Below are 12,097 nucleotides of genomic sequence, written 5' to 3'. Positions count from 1 at the left end.
CTATGGTATATAACTTACTCCAAATTACCCGGTTAGGTTTAGTTTTTTTTTTTTTAACATCTTTATTGGAGTATAATTACTATACATTGTTGTGTTAGCTGCTGCTGTATAACAAAGTGAATCAGCTATACGTATACATATATCCCCATATCCCCTCCATCTTGCGTCTCTCTCTCACCCTCCCTATGCCCCCATTCTAGGTGGTCACAGAGCACCAAGCTGATCTCCCTGTGCTATACAGCTGCTTCCCACTAGCTATCTATTTTACATTTGGTAGTGTATATATGTCCATGCCACTCTCTCATTTAGTCCCAGCTTACCCTTCCCCCTCACTGTGTACTCAAGTCCATTCTCTACGTCTGCGTCTTTATTCCTGTCCTGCCCGTAAGTTCATCAGAACCATTTACTTTTTAGATTCCATATATATGTGGTAGCATACGGTATTTGTTTTTCTCTTTCTGACTTACTTCACTCTGTATGACAGACTCTAGGTCCATCCACCTCACTACAGATAACTCAATTTCGTTTCTTTTTATGGCTGAGTAATATTCCACTGTATATATGTGCCACATCTTCTTTATCCATTCATCTGTCGATGGACACTTAGGTTGCTTCCACGTCCTGGCTATTGTAAATAGTGCTGCAATGAACATTGTGGTACGTGACTCTTTTTGAATTATGGTTTTTTCAGGGTATATGCCCAGTAGTGGGATTGCTGGGTCATACGGTAGGTCTAGTTTTAGTTTTTTAAGGAACCTCATACTGTTCTCCATAGTGGCTGTATCAGTTTACATTACCACCAGCAGTGCAAGAGGGTTCTCATTTCTCCACACCCTCTCCAGCAATTATTGTTTCTAGATTTTTTGATGATGGCCATTCTGATTGGTGTGAGGTGATACCTCACTGTAGTTTTGATTTGCATTTCTCTAATGATCAGTGATGTTGAGCATCCTTTCATGTGTTTGCTGGCAATCTGTATATCTTCTTTGGAGAAATGTCTATTTAGGTCTTCTGCCCATGTTTGGATTGGGTTGTCTATTTTCTTGATATTGAGCTGCATAAGCTGCTTGTATATTTTGGAGATTAATCCTTTGTCAGTTGCTTTGCTGGCAAATATTTTCTCCCATTCTGAGGGATGTCTTTTCGTCTTGTTTATGGTTTCCTTTGCTGTGCAAAAGTTTTTATGTTTCATTAGGTCCCATTTGTTTATTTTTGTTTTTATTTCCATTTCCCTAGGAGGTGGGTCAAAAAGGGTCTTGCTGTGACTTTACATTTAGTTTTATTACAACTGTAACTAAATACAATTTGAAAATAAAGTCTTTTTAAAAATCAGAGCTCTGTTACATTATAACTTTCACATATATCCCCACTGGGAGATGGAATATACAAATGGGCAGTGGCCAGACCATGTATAAAAATAGAACTTGGAGCCACAACCTGCAGCAACCTGCCCAGGAAACCAGCCCCTTATACAATAAACACAGGAAGCCAGCCTGCTCTAAGGCAGACTTATCAGGAAAGTCACATTACCTCGAGCAACAATCCAGGAAGCTAAACAATAACTGTAACAATTGTCCCCAAATGCCTAGGACTTGATTAATAACTGGCAGCTTCCCTAATTTGGAGACCAATGGAAAACCAGCCAGAGAAAGGCAAACATGCACCCCTAACCATCACATAGGATGGTCTGCTTCTCCTTAGCCCTCCCCCAGCTTCCCCAGGCCAACAGCCTCACATCAGGGCCCAGTGGAAGCCTCCTCTTTCCTCCACTATGAAGTTTTCCCACTCCCCTGCCTGCCTGTGAGTCTCTGCCAAACACACAAGTGATGGTGGCCAACTCCCCTGCTACAGGAGGCTCAGAAGAGACAGAAGCTTCGGATGGTCTTTGTTCATTTCTATACTACCCACCCCTCCATCGTGAGTGGGTGTGCATTTGGAAACTGCCAGATCAGCTGCTTTCCTTCCCAAGGGTCTCAAGGAGACTCTTTTCTTTTTTTTTTTTTTTGGCATGTGGGATCTTAGTTCCCTGACCAGGGATTGAACCGGGCCCTCAGCAGTGAAAGCACGGAGTCCTAACCACTGGACGACTGGGGAATTCCAAAGGAGGCTCTTTATTAAAAAATGCTACCATCCCTGGGATAGATGTAGAACATGAAGAGGGATACAAGAGCAAATTGAAACTGAAGAGAATTCTGGATGAGAGACATGCAATCGGCCATACAGCAACTCGGCCAGGACAAGGAGCCTGTGAAAAATGGACACGCAACTCCGTGGCTAACTTCACTCATCATGGTAGGGAGTGGAGATGAACTGACAAGAACCTGGGCCCTGATGGACAGGTGCTTCAGCCACTGTGAATCACCCATTCCATCTTGTGCATTTGGAACTTCTCTTGGCATGTCTCCCTCTAGCAGAAAAAAAAAGTGAGAAATAGAAAAATCCAGACCTTTGACACTAATAACTAACTCTGTAGGATATATGAAAATGTTCTAATGCTGGAAAGTCAGACTTGCAAGAGATTTTTTATGAGAATTGAGAATTTCCCTCTGTTTTTATAGAACTAGTTTTTTTTTTTTTTTTTTTTTTTAGCTACAGATTCTGTAATATCTGTTCCCTACGAACTTAAAGCATGAATACCAATTGTTCATTCAACAAATACTGATTGACAGTCGGAGATTTTGTTGGCCTAGGACTCATTCAAAAGGCAAACAGGAGTGACATGATCAGACCTATGTTCTAATGCAACTGAGAATAAACTTCAAATTTTACATTAAACATACTCAATTTTTGCTTATTCTTTCTTCACAGTTGAAACCCGTGCATTTAATAAGCCTTGTCATCCCATTATGTTTATTTTCTATGAACTCCCACAGTACTTAAAGTGTGCACTGTAATCTGAATGTATGTGAATAAATACATAAGGTTGGTTTCTTGGGCCAGGGCTCAGTCTCTAGCTGAATGACCCAGTCCCTGAGAGTAGAGACCCTGTCACACTTTCCACGCCTACTTGGGAGGGAGTAACTGAGTGTGGCTGGAGAGGTAGGGACACTGGAGCCCAAATGCTGTTAAAGTTAAATGAAAATGAATTTTGAATAATCAACAGCTTTACGTTACCTGCGCCTCTATTTCCTCTCAGTATCATCTGGGTACCTGTCCACGACGAAACAGAGCAGTTCTTGAGATGCATGCGCCCTCTCAGGTCATGGAGAACTGAAACCCTCTGCCCCCAGCTCCCAACTCCCCATGCCCACTTCCTGCACACACACAACTCGGCCAAGGAGGATCCAAGTACGGGCTGACTGTCTTCACGAACATCGCTTAATTATCTCACTGTCCTCATGAACGACACTTACTATTCCAGGAGACTCTTGCCCAGGAAAAGAACCTGACTGTTCGATACAGAAACTTTGGGAAAGACCCATGAAGTCTTCCACAAAACATCAACAGACGGTTTGTGCCCTATGATGCCTTGAATTCCCGTTTCTACCAATCCTGAACTGTGGCAAGTCCCAGCATTGAAAGACCCGCCTTAAAACAAACTTCAACAAAATCTGACGTCACCTCACCCCCCTGAGACACTGACAAAGCTCCATTGGGTGGTGATGTCCCTTGCCAAGGTGAACAATAAACTCAGCTTGGTTTTAGCAACAGGCTGTTCTGATGAGATTTTGGGGGAACCAGAACTGGATGCCATCAAGGACCACTTTTTCTCACACGAAACTCACGTGGGGAAGGGCATTTGACGTAACAAGCCTTTTGCCTTTGCCCTTCATTAGACATGCTATAAAATTATTACATAACACTTACATAAGTTGTTGTTACTTATGGTCTGTGCCTGCAATGCTTTTTTTCCATGAGTTGGTTTATTTTCTTCTTATTTAGAATAAACAAGACACGAATAGGGCAACAGCTAGTTTGGTTTTAGATTTAATCAGCCTCTCTTAACCATATGACTGAATGTAGGCAGTTTTCTGAAAGTTTCAAAAGAGAACTTAGAATAGGAACAGGGTGATAAACATGATTGGCTATAAGCTTACTGCCAAGACAACTTAATCTCAGATGACTAATCAATTTGGTCTCATTTGAAGCTTAAACTAAAGGTGTTTTTCTTGTTTCTTGTCTAATAATTTCTTTCCAGGCTTTGATGTTTTTGTAAGTGGAGGCAAGCTTATCAGAGAAGTTTCAGAGGGAAAAAAAAAAAAAAGCTTAAATGATGCCATGAGTGAAATAAATGAATTTCAATGTCTGTAGGAAGAGGCTGAGCTCTTTGGTATAAAGCACAGTAGATTCAATACCAAAGGAGGAATTCAACTACACTGGATATTGCACTCAAATCCTTCCGGCAAATCCTCATCTCAAAGGATTTGCCTAAAAATGTACTTTTTACCTGAGATTTTTTTTTTTTTTTTGCGGCACGTGGGCCTCTCACTGCTGTGGCCTCTCCCGTTGCAGAGCACAGGCTCCAGACGTGCAGGCTCAGCGGCCATGACCCACGGGCCCAGCCGCTCCGCGGCATGTGGGATCTTCCCGTCAGGAGGGCACGAACCCATGTCCCCTGCATCGGCAGGCGAGCTCTCAACCACTGCGCCACCAGGGAAGCCCTTACCTGAGATATTTTGTGGTTCACTGGAGACACCGTGAGACGGCCCTTTTTGTTGCACCATGTAGACAGTACAGGGACAATGGCATATCCAAGAGAGACATGGATGGAACCCCTTGGAGGGTGCACCGGGTCACAAAATGTGTATTTGATCTGCTACTTTGTGTTCATGTGTCTGACTCTGTTTCAGGAAAGCTTGTTTTGGTCATTAAAGCCTAGAGTTCTTGGCAGTTGTTTCCTCTCGAAATTAAGGAATAACAAAACAGGCTCTTTCTTTTTATCAAGCTCTGCACATGTGCAGGCGAATATAATTACAGGTAGTGGGGATTCCAGCTACTTGTGTCATTTGCAGATAGTTCTTTATTGCCAACACTTTCCCTCATTGTTCCATTATTTGCCAGTGGGCTTCTTAGAAGAATAGAGATACAATGGCCCAATAGAAAGTCTTCGTGAAAGGAGTGCTTTTTATTGGAAAAAAAAGTTTAAGCATCTGCATAAAAAAAGATTTGTGCCTGCAATAAAATGAAAAATGGGCTTTGGAGAAAAGGCCTCATCGCAACAGGCCTGAGATAACTTTAAACATACTGAGAGTTTTCAACCTCTTTCTCACAGAAAAAGTGCACTGAATAACCATTGTCTGGGAGCCTCCACTGGACCAAGGGAAACATATGCAGGAGCATAAGCAAGTCAGACACTATTAATAGAACTAGAACTGGTTAGAACTAATCCTGCTGCTATCGCCATGAGGCATAAGACGAATGATAACAGTGGTGAACTCAGGGCCCGACAAGTCCCGAGTATGGTTCTAAGTACTCTGTATGTCTTCATTTATTTCTCACGACTGTCCTATGAGGTCAGCACTATTTTTATTTCTATTTAAAACATGAAGAATCAGGGGCTTCCCCGGTGGCACAGTGGTCGAGAGTCCACCTGCCGATGCAGGGGATATGGGTTCGTGTCCCGGTCTGGGAAGATCCCACATGCCGCGGAGCAGCTGGGCCCGAGAGCCATGGCCGCTGAGCCTGCGCGTCCGGAGCCTGTGCTCCGCAGTGGGAGAGGCCACAACAGTGAGAGGCCCACATACCGCAAAAAAAAAAAAAAAACCATGAAGAATCAAAGGCACAGAGAAGGTAAGTAACTTGCCCAAGTGATTCAAGCTAGAAAATGCACAACACCTATCACTGAGCCAGAAAGAAAACGTCAGCAAGGGGAAGCAAGTCAGAGAGAGGAAGACAAATGTCATATGATATCACTTTTACATGGAATCTAAAAAATGATACAAATGAACTTATTTACAAAACAGAAACAGACTCACAGACTTAGAAAACAAACTTATGGTTACCAAAGGGGAAAGGTGGGCAGGAGGCAAAAATTAGGAGGTTGGGATTAACATATACACACTACTATATATAAAATAGATAATCAACAAGAACCTACTGTATACCACAGGGAACTCTACTCAATACTCTGTAATAACCTATATGGGAAAAGCATCTGAAAAAGAATAGATATAGGTATATGTATAACTGAATCGCTCTGCTATACGCCTGAAACTAACACAATGTTGTAAATCAACTATACTCCAATATAAAATAAAAATTTAAAAAAAGTCAGCAAGGGGAAAAGATACAAAAAGGAATATCAGAGATACCAAGGGGAAGAAACACATTTCCTATTACCTTCATCAGCAGTTTCCTGCAAACCCCACCTCGTGGTTCCAGGCCACATGTATCAACTCTCAGCCCCAACCTTACAGCTCGTCCCATTTCTCACCTCCCACCCCATATATCACACCTCCCTCCCTTGAAAAGAGAACTTACCCTTGGCCTGGCACTGCTGTCAGTGACGTTTGTAAAAGTTGAAGGCTTGCTACATAGTAAACACAATGCAGTAGTTTCTAGATGACTCCAGGTCTTTGTGCAGAGGCACCACTTATTTTTCTGTATGAGAATAATCTTCTCATGAAGAGCTGCTTTCCCCACACTGAGCGGCCCCAGTTCGTTCTATGTTTACAGGTATCCAAAGAGTTGTGACACTGCCATCCTATAAAATTGCTTGTTCATTTCTGGTTTATTTTTAATGTACTCGCCAAAGTTGAACAGTAGACTGAGGTCTTTGAGCTGGTTTTTGAGAACAAGGCATGGGCTTCAGGCCAGCTACTTGCCTGGCTGAAGCTTTAGCAATGCGGAGGGTCAGAGTTGCCACCTGTCATGTGAACGCTGGCTTGAGGTCTGGCAAGACCTGAACCATCTCTTTCACACCACAGGCTTGATTGAGGAACGAAGGAAGTGGAAAGGTCTGAGAAAGTAGTATGACGGACATAGAACTGGAGCCGTAAGCAAGGCTCCCTAAACAAATACTCCCAAACTATTAAAGGGACCCAACAGAATGACATAGGATTATTTTCAACTGGAGACATCTGAGATACACCAGATGCCGAAAGAAGCCTTTTCTGAGCTCCCCTTATCTGACTAAAGGCAGAGCTTCCTGAGAAGGCAGATGCCATAAATCCTCTCTCTGAGGAGCTTCCAGCCAAGAAGGAGACTGACCATTAGCACAGTGATGAGAAATTGCATAAATAAACTCTATAGAAGCTGCCATACACTCCATTTATTTCCCCCTGGAAGCCCTAGTTCCCCCTCCTTTCCACTATTAAGCTGGTGTATAAGCCTTTACTCTTGGCTGTTCAGTGAATTACTCAGATTACTGAGTACCCCGCAGGCATGTGACTCTACTGTCAATTAATTTGCACTCCCGCACACCACCCCAGGCCACTAAGACCTAAGTTGGCAGAAAAGATGTTTTCCTCCCACAGTCTGATCTGAAGCCCGGAGTTGGGTGTGCCGGGGCATGCCAGTGGTGGGTTGTTTTAGAGGTTGGCTGTGCTTGGTGGTACTGTACGTACGTGGTCTTTGGCTCTGGAGAAAGAAAACCCTACCATGAAGAGCAAGGCTGGAGAGACTGAACTGCTACTGGCCTACACTTGAGATTGTTGGGGATGATGAGGTGTGACGGGATCACAGTGGGGCACGCTACAGCCACCTGGCCAGACAGGGCTCATGGTGGGCCATCTGTGTCCGCTGAAGACAGGGGAGGTCCACCTGCACCACCGAGTTGGGTTTGATCTGGCTACCTGGCTGCAGAAAGAAGTCATCTCCCAAGGCCATAGCACCCGTGGTACTGTGGGCTCTCAGGTACACCAGCTCCTGAGGACTGAGTCCGGTGCTGGGACCCTGGGCCACCAGGGTGGTGTCTCCCTCCACTGGGCCTTTACTCGGTACATGCTGGAATCAAACTTAGGTGTTTGAGCAACAGATTCTTTTTCTGAGGATAAGTCCTTCACATCTCAATACTATCAGTGAATCACCTTTTGAGAATCTAAATAAATGCCATCGTTGTATCACAGCACCTAGCATGATGCCTTGAATAAGGTAATGTTCACTGAATGAGTTAACTTAGATCGTTACTAAAGAAATACTGACAAATGAGATGTAGAACTAATCCATTTAAATGAATCTGGGAAAAATTTAGTTTTATTCCTGTATTTGTGTGTTAGAGAACCTGACATAGTTCGTATAACATTTCAAAATAATGATGTTTCCTCTTCAAGTTGCTTATGTATTTTTTTCAAACTCCCTGATTGTTTCATTTATTTTTATTGTTTTACACTTTCTTTTAATTAAGACTCACATGTTGCATTTCGTCATTTTGTCTCTTAAATTTCTCTTTTTTCTAAGTTTTTTTAAAATTGAAGTATAGTTGATTCACAACATTGTGTTAGCTTCAGGTGTATAGCAAAGTGATTCAGTTATACATATACATAGTCTTTTTTCATTTCTTTTCCATTATAAGTTATTACAAGATATTGAACATAGTTCCCTGTGATAGACGGTAAATCCTCATTGTTTATCTATCTTATATATGGTAGTGTGCATCTGCTAATCCCATACTCCCAATTTATGCCCCCCCCACTTTCCCTTTGGTAATCATAAGTTTTTTTCTATAAAAATAAGCAATGCTTCATGAATTCGTGTGTAATCCTTGCACAGGGGCCATGCTAATCTTCTCTGTATCCTTTCCATTTTAGTAGACGCGCTGCTGAAGTGAGCACTGCTTATGTATTTTAAATTCATGGGCTCCTTGAACAATCTTAGTGGCACCTGAGTCTTTTAAGGATGCTAATACCCTTTGTAAATAATAATTTAGAGTTCAGTGAGAAGTGGCCCCGTAATTGTAAAAAGGGCAGTATGCATTCATAAGAGGAAATGGCTGGCCTTGTGAGGGAGCAAACACAGTACAGTGAACATGATCTCCATCCTGACTGGTATCAGAATTGCCTGTGAAGCTTTGGAGACACAGAGATGCTCAGGCCCCATGCCAGAGGCTTGGATTTAGGAGGTCTAGGGTCAAGTCAGCACACGTGTCGTTCCGAATATTTCCAAAGGTGATTCCATGTTGAGCCTTTTTCATTTACTCGCTGTGTGTGGAGTCCCTGCTTGTGCTGTATTGCCGTGACACAGGTCTATCTATATACCTGTAACTACCCTTTAACCGGCATTATAGACAACCATATGCCTCCGCCAACACCTGAACTCCAACTCGTGCCTCTGAGTATAGGGCAGCTGTCCCAGGACGCTATCAAGACCAGAAAATGGCCTCATTCATGGAGCAGCTAGGAAGCCAGAGGAAACAGTAAGCTTACAGGAAGAATGTTGATCGTTTAATGGCGTGGGTTGTGTGGACCATCAGTACTACAGAGCTGGGTCTCCACTTTGAGCAAACAAATGTACAAATTCTGTTGGGAATTTGAAAGCAGAACCACCACAATTTTCCATTTCACGAGTCACATAAATCTCTAAAAATGGCTTGGGACAAAAATCACATTGCTGACAAACACTCTGGTGGCATTCAAACATCCAGTTATATATAAGGTTAGGAAAATCATTCACCCACAGTCAATTAAAATTCAAACGAATGAAAAAAAGTATTCAATTTATAAGAAAAAGTATCACAAAACTCTCTGTTTCCAATATCTATATTCATATCTGTATCTCTGTCTATCTATCTATAGAATTGTCATTTAGTAGAGCCTTACTTAGAACTGCAAAAGAAGGAGGAAGCAAAATATTTTTTTTCCTACAAAACAAAACAAGCTTGACTACAAGGTGTCTCTAATGGTCCTCTATCAATTAGATTTTTATCTCCGGGAAGCAGTTCCCTCACTGCAGGCTATTCTCACTTCTAAATGTTTGACAAAGTCACCTGCCAAGACTTGCACACAGGTGAAAAATGGAAAATAACTTCACTACCAGACCATTTGTATGAGTGGGTCAAGGGGAGGTAGCCACCCTGCTGTGTTTATAAATGTACTAGCAAAGAAGCATTTCCATTCAAATAACTTGGCATTTCACATATACACCCCTAAAACAATTTCTGCCACATGGAAAACTGAACAAGATAGAATGACTAGGTACGCTGTCCTGTTCTCAGGGATTCATCGATTCCCAGAAGCACTATAATAAGGGATGACGACACACACACACAAATTACTTGACAGAAGAAAATTGCAGTAGTAAAATGTGACTATGCAGAATAATGAGCCTTAGGAAATCAAAGTAAAACAAATAATACCCAAGAAGAGAGTCTAGACCAGTGCATGGAAATCCACACTGCTCATCAATCTCAACTGATTGACCCTCTCCCCACCCCACTGCTATATTTTTTCCTGGGTTGGATCAACAGGCATGATGCCTCAACTACAGTGTATGAATAAGCTCTGCTTACTGTACTTAAACAAGACAAACTTAAAAGTGCTCCACAATGTGATCCACAGATAATTCTAAAATTATTTGTGTGCATGTGGTCTTATATTTTTCAGTAGCACTCACAAAAGAAACATTATCTCTTGCCTGCTTTACTGAAAGGGAAAGAAAAAGAATACAATTATGTAAGAAACCTATCTTTAGTTAATGAGCCAGAAATGCTTGTCTACCTGTGGCTAGGCATTTTATTTTTAGATTAGGTTTCCTATAGCTCTTTCTGTATTTAGAGAATTAAAATAATTGGACCATGACTTTAAATATCTTTTTCGTTTTCCCACTGATGATACACCTATGACTATATCAGTCCTAAGCATCAAAGCCATTTTTCCCCATTTTCTACTGGACATCTCTCCTGTCATATCTAATACACATTTCAAACTTTCAGCCCCAAACCAAACTCCTGATTCTATTAGGCTGTGTCCTCTCCTTCCTTTTCCTATTTATAGTGTTTTGCATTCCATCCATCAGCAAGTCCTGCTGGCTCCACCTTCAAAATACTTTTCCCAACCCCTCTGCTACAGCTTTGGACCATGATAACATGATCTTCCCAGACTCCTGAAATCAAGCCCTCAATGACCTTTTTGCTTTCCTACAGTCTAGTCTCTGACCAGCAACCAGAGAGGACTTCAAGGACTGTAATTCCCATCACTCTCTCCCAGCCAAAGTCTTCAGATTCCTTCTCTAGGCTTAAAGACTTCTCTCACTCACCATCACCATCTCCAACTGTTCCTGCCTCATTTGCCAGTTGCAAAACATTGACCTTCTCACCATTTTAGGCACATGCCAAGCTCCATCCTGCAGCAGGGATTTTGCTTCACTGCTCCTTCTGCCCAGAGAGCTCTTTCTCCAGATGGCTTATCATGTGGTTCTTGCCCATCCCTCAGAATTTGCTTGGGTGTCACCTGGTAGAGGCCTCTCCTGACCATCCATTCAACACTTTCCTCCACTTGTTATGCCCTAATCCCTTAAACTACAATATCTTGTTCACATCCAAAGCAGAAAGTGAATATTTTTTGCTTCCTTTTGAAACTCTTTCCATCATTGGACCATACATTCCAGGAGGCAGAAACTTTGATGCTCTACTGGGATCAGCACATAATTGGCACTCAATAAATATTGGTCAAATGAATGAATGAGGAGATAATTTCACTTTTTTGAAGTCAGCAGACAAGGACAGAATCACACTAACCCCTTGAAATATCCAGCTGTTTCTTAGTATAATATCTTGGCAACTGTATTAAACCATCACATCAGACATTTATGGTATGAGAACTGAATTGTGCAGCTTCCAGTCTGAAAGCCAGACTTCTTTCTATTTAATTAGTCCCCAGGAAGTTTCAAATACTCTACCCATTGTCTCAATAATGATACTTTATATGTAGATAAGAAATTATGATTGAGCATAAAATTCATACTGTAGTCTATTAGCTTCACATGTAATCCTTAAATCTTGCCTGGTGTTTCTCACCACGCAGTTGGCTGCTTTTCTCCACGTGGTAAAGCTCCCCCCGCTGAGGAACTGCAGCTCAAAAATGGCGCATGTGGAAACAGCTTGTGAAAATACAGCTAACCCATCAGAGAAGCACATTCTCCTAACATCAACCCCTGGTCATGTGGGAGCAACGGGAAGGTCATATCCGGAGTCCTTCAGGGTCAGGCTACCCTGGGGCTGTGG

General features: G+C 42.2%; 1 protein-coding gene and 1 non-coding gene across 7 annotated transcripts in view; both read right to left on the bottom strand.

The window, feature by feature from the left end:
* Window positions 1-12,097, bottom strand: part of CTNND2 (catenin delta 2) — a 947,506-nt gene that overhangs the window by 81,057 nt on the left and 854,352 nt on the right. The gene's annotated exons all lie outside the window — the stretch shown is intronic.
* Window positions 8,605-8,711, bottom strand: LOC117203089 (U6 spliceosomal RNA). The gene has a single exon (XR_004485689.1). It is a non-coding gene; the product is annotated as a U6 spliceosomal RNA (small nuclear RNA).

This window comes from Orcinus orca, chromosome 3 (assembly GCF_937001465.1).
Source record: "Orcinus orca chromosome 3, mOrcOrc1.1, whole genome shotgun sequence".
Classification (NCBI taxonomy): domain Eukaryota; kingdom Metazoa; phylum Chordata; class Mammalia; order Artiodactyla; family Delphinidae; genus Orcinus; species Orcinus orca.
This window is presented reverse-complemented; position numbering and strand designations above follow the sequence as displayed.